Genomic DNA, 10,915 nt, shown 5'->3' on the forward strand with positions numbered 1-10,915 from the left:
CCATCCATTGTTTATCAACGATATTTCTCTGCGAAACTTCTTCTTCAGTCATGTTGCGCTTCATTTCAAACCACAGTATATATGGAGCGCAGTACGCTTCTTCTCTAACAAACTTGGTACATGATGCGAATGGTTGTTCACTTAAAACGATATCACAGTCATCTGATATCATGTTAGCAAAAAAATGGAGAAAACTTTGCCCTTTAATATCTCTACATCCACACACAGCCTTTATCTTGCTATGATACCTCCTCTCCACGTCATCCAACACTCTAACTGCAGCGTGAAGATGCCCGAAACAGTATAGCACAGACGCCAACTTTAAGCGACTAGAAGCTACATCCGTTTTTAAAGAATATTTGAAACGCTTTATAATTTCGCTGAAAGCATGGTTATATTGTCGCAAATATTTAGATGATTGCATCGAATTGTATAATGCGAACAGGTGGTTAATAAATTCTAAAGCAGCGGATTTTAATTTGGCATTCGTGTAATATTCAAAACAAGTGCGTAATTTACAGTTTATATCTTGCTCGAAGATTGTATTTGGATGTTTTACCTTCAATGTTGTATTTCTTAAGTGAATAAGAAACATCCTCAAGCGATCAAACGTCAGTGATAAACTGATACTGTTATGTATGCATACACGTCCTAGCACTTGCCCAGCTTGTTCAATGTGCCGTATACCACACCCTTGTAACCGATATCCTAATTTATCTATATCTATATAAAATAAATCGTGCATGTCGTTTTTTATCAAGTAGTCCACGTACTGTAAAAGGCGCCTCTGCTGCGCAAAAGACATTTTCCCATCGAACAAGTTCACTCCTTCTATGATATAATGAGGGAATTTTCCTTGTCGCAACCACTTTCTTAATACTTGTAAACATAGTAAAAGTAAGAACATAAGGTTATGTTCCTTCCACAGGGACGGGTGTGTTCTCTCTATGATGTAAAACATTACAGTTTTACAATGAAAACTTGTGGTAAAATCACCCACCATTTTACTAAATAAGGATTGTTTAATTAATTTTAAAACAATATAACATTTAATTTGTGTCATACTAAAACTAAACATCAACATTCGTTCTATAAGGTTCGGAGACAGTCGCCATTCTTCACGGTTGTAATCACTATCAGGATGACCGGCTGGTACCAGGAAAGACGGAGCTACCTGTGCAGCCTCAAGTATTTGGGCAGGCGGCCAGTCTCTACCTCTACATCTGTCTATCCAGTGTTGTATTTCAGGAAGAGGGTGGCAAACGTGAAATGCGTTTACAATATCCCAGTTGGGTATATTACTCACAGAAGGTCCATGTTTGGTTATCTCTCCCACATCTTTATTTATCTGCTCTGTTTCCTTTTTCCATTGTTCTGAGCTAAACAGTACTTGTCCAGAATCTTTCCGCACATACCTTTCATCACACAGGCGTGTCTCCGGCTCCGGTGTGTCTCGCCTGATGACCTGAAGCAAGTACTGTTGCGGCGGAGTGTGGTCGTTATGAAGCATCAGAAGGTTACGCATCCCAGCCTTCCAGTCTCTCCAGTCTGTCATTATGTTTGTATGGTAATAACTTCGTAGAAGATCGATATCCGAATTGAGACCAGGAGTGGTGGTACCTTCTGATTGACTCCCAAAATGAAAACACTCAACTTTACCCCCCCTTAGTTGCTCTTCTATCGTCTCCATGCTCTCCCTCAGCAAGTATGTTTCTCTCCTCTCCATTACGGTAAATTTCCAGGCTCCAATACCATCGAGTACTTCCGATAGCCGGATCGACAAAGAAGGGAAGTGCTCTGGAATCTGGATGAAAAAACTTTTAATTCAGCAATGCGTTTGTTATGATTATTAAATCACCATCAGTGTTATAAAAAATATCATTTTAAAGGCCTTAATTCTCAAATTGACAATTTCAAACTTGTAATATTCCACAAATAAAAGAACGGTATGTCAGTTCGTATGTCGGTTGGATGCCAAAACGGTTAATGATTACACCTATTAATGCCTATAAGAGTGTATAAATATTTGATTGGTTTTAAATAACTACTAATTATCTTCACCATCACCTAGTGTAATGAGTTTCTGAAAACAAAAAACTGCCGAGTAAACGAAGAAGTCTTCGTTGATATAACTATGACGACTCTAGTCCTAATTAGTATAGGGAAAACCCTCTCGTTATAATTATCAAATACAAATGTTGTTCACGCATCGATAAGCTTTAAATTGGATATGTATTATAAGTTACACTGTTAGTTACTGATGTTGTAAGGGATATACACCCTCAGTTATTTCATACCATACGATAGCGAAGCTGGTGTATGGGATATACACCCTCAGTTATTTCATACCATACGAGAGCGATGTATCATGTATAATATATCATATATCATATATAATATATCATATATATATATATATATATATATATATATATATATATATATATATATATATATATATATATATATATATATATATATATATATATATATATATATATATATATATATATATATATTATTTTTCTATATACATTATATATATTATATATATTATATTATACATATAATGATAAATATTATATACTATATAGTATATAGTATACATTATATAGAATATATTATATATTAATAACAATACTTATCTAGCAGTTTATCGAACAGACGCCATTTTTTACGTTGATAGAAGTATGGAAATTACTCGGGGTGTATAGAAATTACTTGGGGTGTATGGAAAATACACCATGGGCACATGACCGCTCTAAGCCAATCGGATAAGGTCATTTTTGTAGGAGGTGAGATATAGTTAATTTCCTTAGTGAAAAACAAATCATAGTGTGTCACCTGCAAGTATGAAGCAAGACTTCGATCCCGACTGTTTTTCGACCGCCTCGTTAAATCCGAATTAATACTAGCTCTTCTAGCACAAAGATTGATTTTCGAACTTGGAACACGGACCTTGAAGAAACATATCAGTACACTTTATAATTAACGAAGTATTGTAACATCTGTAAATAAATCATAACAAATAATATTATGCATTATCCGCCCATACAGTATACTCGTTTCAATAGGGTCAATAAAACATAACGATCAATCGTCTCTCGTGCTAAAAAAGGAAATCATGCATGCATTAATCCATCTCAAAACACGAACCTTGTTCCTTGTTCCTGTTTCACGAGGCAATGCCGGCATACCCGGCAGACAATATAACGTCCTCGTGTTTGTATCATAATTGTCTTCCATTGTCTCCAACCTGAATATAGCAGGAACGACTTATCAATATTGTTTGGTTCAATCATGTTGAAATGAAGCACCGCAGACATTACATGAGAAGAAATAATGCACAAAGCATGTTTTTATTTCAAAATTGTTCCGCTGCAAATGTTGAGCAAATTCATGGCTCGGACCTCTATGTTAGCAGAAACAGTAATATGGATGTTTTGCTCGGTTACTTTATCAAGGGAGTTACGCGGACACTGACGCCGATATTTAGGTGAGTTGTATAGCTCGGATCGTTCAGTGAAAAGTCGAATTATAATGTTTTTGTTTTAAGACGGATACATTTTGTAGTCCTTCGAATGTATATATCAATTGTTAAGTTTTGTTTTCATCAGTCGCCTAATGCCGACATTAGAGAGCAGGGCATTTTTTATGTTTGTGTTTCCTTACATCGACATATAAATATTTCGTCCGTGGCATTTCAAAGATCTATCAATAAAAACTGTTACTGATAGATCCTTACGTAAATATATTTAAAGAAACAATAAATAATAACAATAGCACATATAATATTACCTTTATAAAATGATTTGTATAATCAGTTCATTGTTTGTAGTTTTTCGAATTTAACCGCGATTTGTTCAGTCCTTTGAATGCAGTAAGTCCACTCCATTTAATAATGCGATTGATGTTAATAACAGATGATTAAACTAACAACTGTTCGATTAAATATCCTTTCTAAGCCAATATACTGTATTTCAACTTATCTTTACAATAGTGGTTTATATATTATCAAGATTCAGAATGAGTTGAGTTAAGAATTCCAAATTCATATATGTCTTTGATCGTATAGTTTTTATGTGGGTTATTATAGTCACAATACGAGACGCGTTGACTAATTTTCGGAAAATACCAAATGTTTCGGTTTCGTGTCGTCAGCAAAAGTCAACAATAGGTCTATATAAAATTTGTATCAAGTTACAAAGGTTTGCAGAAGCGACCAAATATTATGTAAACAAAGACGCTTGTTAATTAAACAAATGAATATGGATTAAGGCTTAACATTAAAGCAGCCTAGGCTTTAGCTATCGGGTTACATTGGGCACTCCTCGATGTTATCGAGTGCTTAATGTGTAAAATAAAAAGCGTTGTAACCAATTAATTGATGAAGACCCTAAACTTTTTTGTATTGCAAGTTAATATAAGTTTAAGATTATCTTTTACATATAAAGAATGCTATGTAGATTTGGGTATTATAAGTATAACACACCTTAGTTCTACTACTACTAATACTACTACTACCACTACTACTACTTCTACTACTACTACTACTACTACTACTACTACTACTACTACTACTACTACTACTACTACTACTACTACTACTACTACTACTACTACTACTACTACTACTACTACTACTACGACTACTACTACTACTACAACTACAACTACAACTACAACTACAACTACTACTACTACTACTACTACTTCTTTTTCAACCCGGATATCCGTTCCCACATTATGTTGACAACCAATACACTTGTTCAATTATTATTTTGACTGTCCGGACATTCGTTCCGACGTTATTTTGAAAGCCCGGGCTCTGGATCTTACATTATATTGACACCCCTGGCAAAGGTTTCTACAATCAGATGCAAAACTTAACAACATATTATGCACTTTTTCAAATAACTGTAACTGAGTAACGTATGTTTGTGATTGCAATAAAGCAGGAATTAATGTTCGGGATGTTAATATTATGTAGGAACAATTGCCATTTCATAGTTGGCAGTTTTGTTTTGTTTTACTCGCGAATATGTTACTTGAAATCTGTGGGGAGTGTTGTTATAACCGGTAACTGACACGTTTTAATTTAACTCGCGGTACAAGTCAGAACAGAACAATACTTAATTACAACCCAGGTATGCATGATTAAACAATATATTGAGACTTTGATCTGCTTATTCGATGTTTGGTTGAACACTATTTAAGTAAATGTTTCGCAAAAATATAGTGTTTCGAAGTATCATTTGTATCAAGATTATCTGTATTTGTTGAAATATTATCCAGTGTACGTCATATTTGCTCAATTAAAATACGCCTTTAAGGTGTATTTGTTTCACCAAGCTTATCCTTTACAACGAATCCAAAAATTCTATAGTTTTGGGTTATCGGCACAATTGCGGTCGCGTTGGCTAATTTTCGCAAAATACCAAATGCTTCCGTTTCAGATTTAGGTTATTTGTCTTCAACATACATCAACACAAGTTTTGGAGAATACGTTCAAGTAAAACAAAATCACTGTCAATGTGCAAAACTAAAGAAGCTTAAGGCCTTACATTCATTAAACACAGGTATCTATTTATTTATTTATTTCTATATATAACCAGTTTTTAACTCGGCTTAGATTTAAAAAAAAGTTATGTTCCTAGCAAAACGATTTTGAAACTCCGTGAAGATTACATTATAATACATTTTCTGACCTAGTTTCAGGAACATAAGACACAAACTGTGACATCCTCAGCGTTAACAGGATTTTAATATTAATATATGGACAGCCGACCCGCCACTTAGCGGTTATATTTTACAACGGATCGAAACCAATTCCGAACTCAGCTGAGATATCATAAGACAAATGATCCAACCGACTTTAATGAAAACGGGACCATAAATGTGACTTTTAGGGCGTTAACAAGGTTTTATATATCCATAAAAAAACTGCCCTGTCCAATTGCGTTAATGTTTTTAACGAACCGCTAACATTTTCGAACTCAACCGCTCTTTTATCTAACAAATCTTCAGACTAAAAGTTATACAACCCAGACCATAAACATGACGTGTTTAAACAAGGTTTTACAATAGCCATGTACGGAAAACGGTCCCGCCCTTGGCGGCCATGTTTTTCAACGAACCAAAACCATTTTAAACTCAGTCGAGATAATAGTAGAACAACATTTATGAAAATATATAACACATAAATGTGATTTTAAGAGCGTTAACAAGGTTTTACTTTAGCCATATAAGCAAAACTGCCCCGCCCATTTACGGCTATTTGTGTACATGAGCCGGAATCATTTCCGAATTCTGTCTCGATATTATAAGAACAAATGCACTGGCCAAGTATTCTGGAGCACGGAAAAACATTCGACTTCTTAAGTACTACTTCTACTACTTCTACTACTACTACTACTACTACTACTATTACTACTACTACTACTACTACTACTACTACTACTACTACTACTACTACTACTACTACTACTACTACTACTACTACTACTACTACTTCTACTATTTCTACTGCTAGTACTACTACTACTACTACTACTACCACTTCTACTACTACTACTACTACTACTACAACTACTACTACTACTACTACTACTACTACTACTACTACTAATAATAATAATTATAATTATACATCTTCTACTACCTCAACTACTATTGTAAGTACTACTACTATTACTACTACTATTTCCAGTAATTATTACTACTACTATTACCAGTAATTATAATAATAATAATAATACTAAAAATAAATTAATAATAATAATAATAATAATCAGAAGAAGAAGAAGAAAAGGAAGATGAAGTAGAAGAAGTAGAATTATAATTTTTATAATTATAATATTTATTATGATTATTATTATTATTATGAAATTATTATTATACTTATAATAATAATAATATTAAGAATAATTATTATTATTATTTTTATTATTATTATTATTATTATTATTATTATTATTATTATTATTAAGAACACTGAGGAGGGTACTTAACTTGATAAAAGAAGATATGCATTGTTATCAAAGCATTTTATTTGAAAATAAAAACTCACCTACGCGCTATCACTATTTTAATTAGTACATGTTCCGATCCACTCCTCGCCGTCGACAACTTCTGAATGAAAAGCTCCCGGGGATAAATGCCGACTTCACATTGTAGCGAAGTAATATGAGAACCCCATGCTTATGGTCGGTAGATTTCGAAATCCTTCTATTGTATAACCGATTTATACAGCTTTAAATAGTGCAAACAGTGCTATATGATCTTTAAAACTTAACAAATACGCCAGGGGCAGGTATTTGGTATGCGACCAGAAGTGCAACTATTTTAAAGAATAATCAAAGCGCTGAAGGCACTTAGGTTCTTTGATATTGCCTAATCTTAGACGCAACTCAGTTTTCAAAATTATAGTATAGCTTTTTAAATCGCAAGTTTGAAATGAACACAACCCATTCACATTTATAAAGAGTGTGTCTTAAAGCACAGGTCGAGATGTGTGTACATTGTTTATCCTCATATTTATGTTATAGAGATAACTGTGACAAACTAACAACCATATGTCTCTTTTTTACGCGATTTGTTGCTGCACTGGCAACCATCTTTAGAATTCTGGTTGCCTTTTTAAAGAATAACAAGCCTAGAATCATGTTCATGCCGTAATTTGTGTATCTAATACTTTATTTATTTTCTGTAAATTATTGAGCAACACTTGTGCCGACATGAAATCATGATTCATGTGTTGTTGTGATCCGGAATTGAATCATTTCCTAGGCCTAATCATGATTCATGTCTTGTTGTGCTCCGGAATTGAATCATTTCCTAGGCCTAATCGATCCACAGTCGCGAATTTGTATTCTATGTTTAATTTGATTGAGTTGTTCAAGCTTTGAAAAAGTTACCCTTCTTTTTAGCCCAACTGTAACCAACTTTTGAAATTGAGTGTTCTGGGCTTAAATCTACTGGCCCCAGGCTAACAGGCAACCACTAAACCTGTAAGTTATCCATTATGTAAGATCTGACAGTGTATTGAACTCATTCAATTTTCAAGTCTGAAGACATTAAACAGACCTTTTCACTTTTTGGTAAATTGACAAAATGAAACGATTTAATAATTTGGATTGTTCTGTTGTTGTCGTTATAGTTTTATACTACTAGGATTGCTTATATAAAGTATAAAATGCATCTCTCATAATCATTGTATGAGCACGGAAGGCCGAATGGTCTAAACGATAGACTTTTATTCAGGGGTCAGTGGTTCCAGCCCAGTTTCGTGTAACCTTTTTTTGTTTCTTCAATTGTACTCTTGTGTTTTTTATTGGAGCTTTTAAGATCCAATGTTTACATTTATCAATATTAAGCATTAATGACAAACAGTGAAAAGGTCCTCTTTTAGATGTTTACTAAAAATATCACAAGGTGAAAATTTAGAACTCATTGGATGTTTATTTGATTTAAAAGTGATTTGCCTTGTCAGCGAGGTTACTTTGAAGTTATTACCACATTTATCCTTTTTCTCAAGTTATTATTAGAAAAGCGAATTTAAGCTTCATTTTGGAAAAGACAGGGCTTAATGCATATACATTAATTGTCATCTCAGCACCAGATACTCTCTTTATACGAAAAACACCGCAAAATCAGGAAGTGTCGTTCTTGATTAGCTTGTGTGAATTGCACATGCTAATCAGTGTGCACAGGATAATCTGGGGCATCACTTATTTGACATGCATTTAGCCCCGTTTTCCCTGAAAGCAGCCAATATGTAGAGATTTCAATGACAAACAGGCCAATGTCGTCGCACAAGCTGTTAAACACTATTGATTACATACACACACTTCTGTCTGCAGTGTACCAGTACCAGTGATGAAGTATAAACATGCAGATGTGGTTATTATTTCTATCATAGTTAAGAGCAGGCTGACTTGCAACGCACACTCATAACCTTAGTTCTTCGCAAGCGAAGAACTAAAAATGAGAGATACTTTAAACACGAGGAGTCGATCTTTGGAGTGAATCAGCTTAGGTTCAGGGCGATGTATTAATGTTAGAGATAATCAACTAAGCATGATAACAAACACGAATGATGGCATAAAGGAACACATCGCCGTTGACTAATATTTATTAAAGGAGTTAAGTGATGCATGTTCTCACAACTTTTTTCTGAACTCGCACAGCGAATTCGGTTGATTAAAGCCCCGTTGATTAAATTTCTGCTATAAACCACGGCACGAAATGACGTCATTTTTTTCGACAAATTGACGTCATAAATCAAGCGAAATTATCCAGTTAAACTTATTTTGTTTAAATAAAAAGGTTTACTGAATAAAAAGTGGGATACATATAATAATAGCTAAGTGTTGATTATAGATCAGGTTTATCATGATCGGCACGAAAACGAAAAAGCACTAGCCAAGGCTCGTGCTTTTTGTTTTCTAAGCCTCGCATTATAAACCTGATCCATAATCAACACTAACCTATTATTCTCTGTATACACCTGAAAGGAGGTCACTCTCGTTTGTTCGGTATGATCGAAAGAAATGATATAAGTTGGTGGGGCGCTATACCTCCACTTTCCTGAAGCGATTGAACTAAAACTTAAAATACGTCTTCATTACTAACTGTGCATGTCAACGACACTTTGTATTATCCATGGTGACCCACACACACTCGTGTAATTTGTCATTGAACATATCTGGCAACGCGGTACCGAGATATTCGTCTCGTTTGCGACAATGTTTTGTTTATTTTTGAAAATTACCACTTTTTTTTCTTTTTTCCTTGTTTTCTTGTCAATCGGTGTAATTATTTTAGTATCGGCTATGTAAGGCTCACTATCAAAATAAAAACATAATTGAACAGTAAATTGAAAATATGGCGTTTCTGCTTTCCCATTTTTGGTATGCCACCAGTGGATATAACTTAAAAATACCAATCGTGAGTTATGGTAAATTGTTTACTTCCACATGAAGTCATTGTGAATGTGAAGAATGCAAGCATACAGTTATCCACTAACTCGGTCCAAAATGACGGACACTGTTTGGTTTCGTATCACCCCTGCATATGTGAAGAAAGTCCAAGATTTTTCTTAAACCTTTCTGACATTGTTTGTTAGCAGTTTTTGTTCAGCTGGAGCAAACTTTTCATAAGAACGGCTTGATAACAATGTTGTTATTTATTGATATAAAAGGGGCACTGAGTTTACGCAATACATCCTTAATTACATCAATTTGGACATTTTGCTAATAAAATGTACTATCTTATGTTATGTGACAGGTATGATTTTGTCGATCAAATTATTCATTCGGGAGGTCACGGGTTCGATCCCCACTGTGGGAGCGTTTTTCCGATTTCCCCCATAGACACTAAGTACTGGTTCTAGTCCCAGGAAACGAACTCGAGAGCGTTTCAAATACGCCGTAGGCTTTCCATGCAATCGAGCTTAAATAAATAGGTTTAAACTAATTCAGTAAACTGATTGTATGTTTCTTACCAAAGTGTAGAATGTTGCACGTTACTTTCAGCTGCTGAACAAGGTTAATTTCTGGTTTGTAATGTGTCCACCAGAAAACCTGTTGAACAATAACGGCTAGAAAATCATAAAGAAACACTTTTGAAGAATGCAATAATTTTGATGAACAAACATTCTTCTTTTTTCACAATTATCAGGCCCCGATTGAGATTTCTGTCCTTTCTCAACTCTTATAATACAAATGAGATTGTCGCGAATACATAGATGCGTAGAAATATTACGCTACGCACGGTAGAAAAAAAACTTCATTGATAGATGAGCTGATCTACAAGCAACGAGAGATTCCTACAGTGGTTAAAGTTATTATACATTTCTTAACGGGCGTTGTACATGTGTATATTTTTAAACTAAACTGTTCACAGACTGTTGTTT

The 10,915-nt window shown here is 34.3% G+C and overlaps 1 protein-coding gene across 2 annotated transcripts in view; it reads left to right on the forward strand.

Annotated features, from left to right (window-relative positions):
• Positions 1–10,915, forward strand: part of LOC127856511 (radical S-adenosyl methionine domain-containing protein 2-like) — a 227,848-nt gene that overhangs the window by 139,574 nt on the left and 77,359 nt on the right. The window lies entirely within an intron of this gene.

Source organism: Dreissena polymorpha, chromosome 13 (assembly GCF_020536995.1).
Source record: "Dreissena polymorpha isolate Duluth1 chromosome 13, UMN_Dpol_1.0, whole genome shotgun sequence".
NCBI classification, from domain to species: Eukaryota; Metazoa; Mollusca; class Bivalvia; order Myida; family Dreissenidae; genus Dreissena; species Dreissena polymorpha.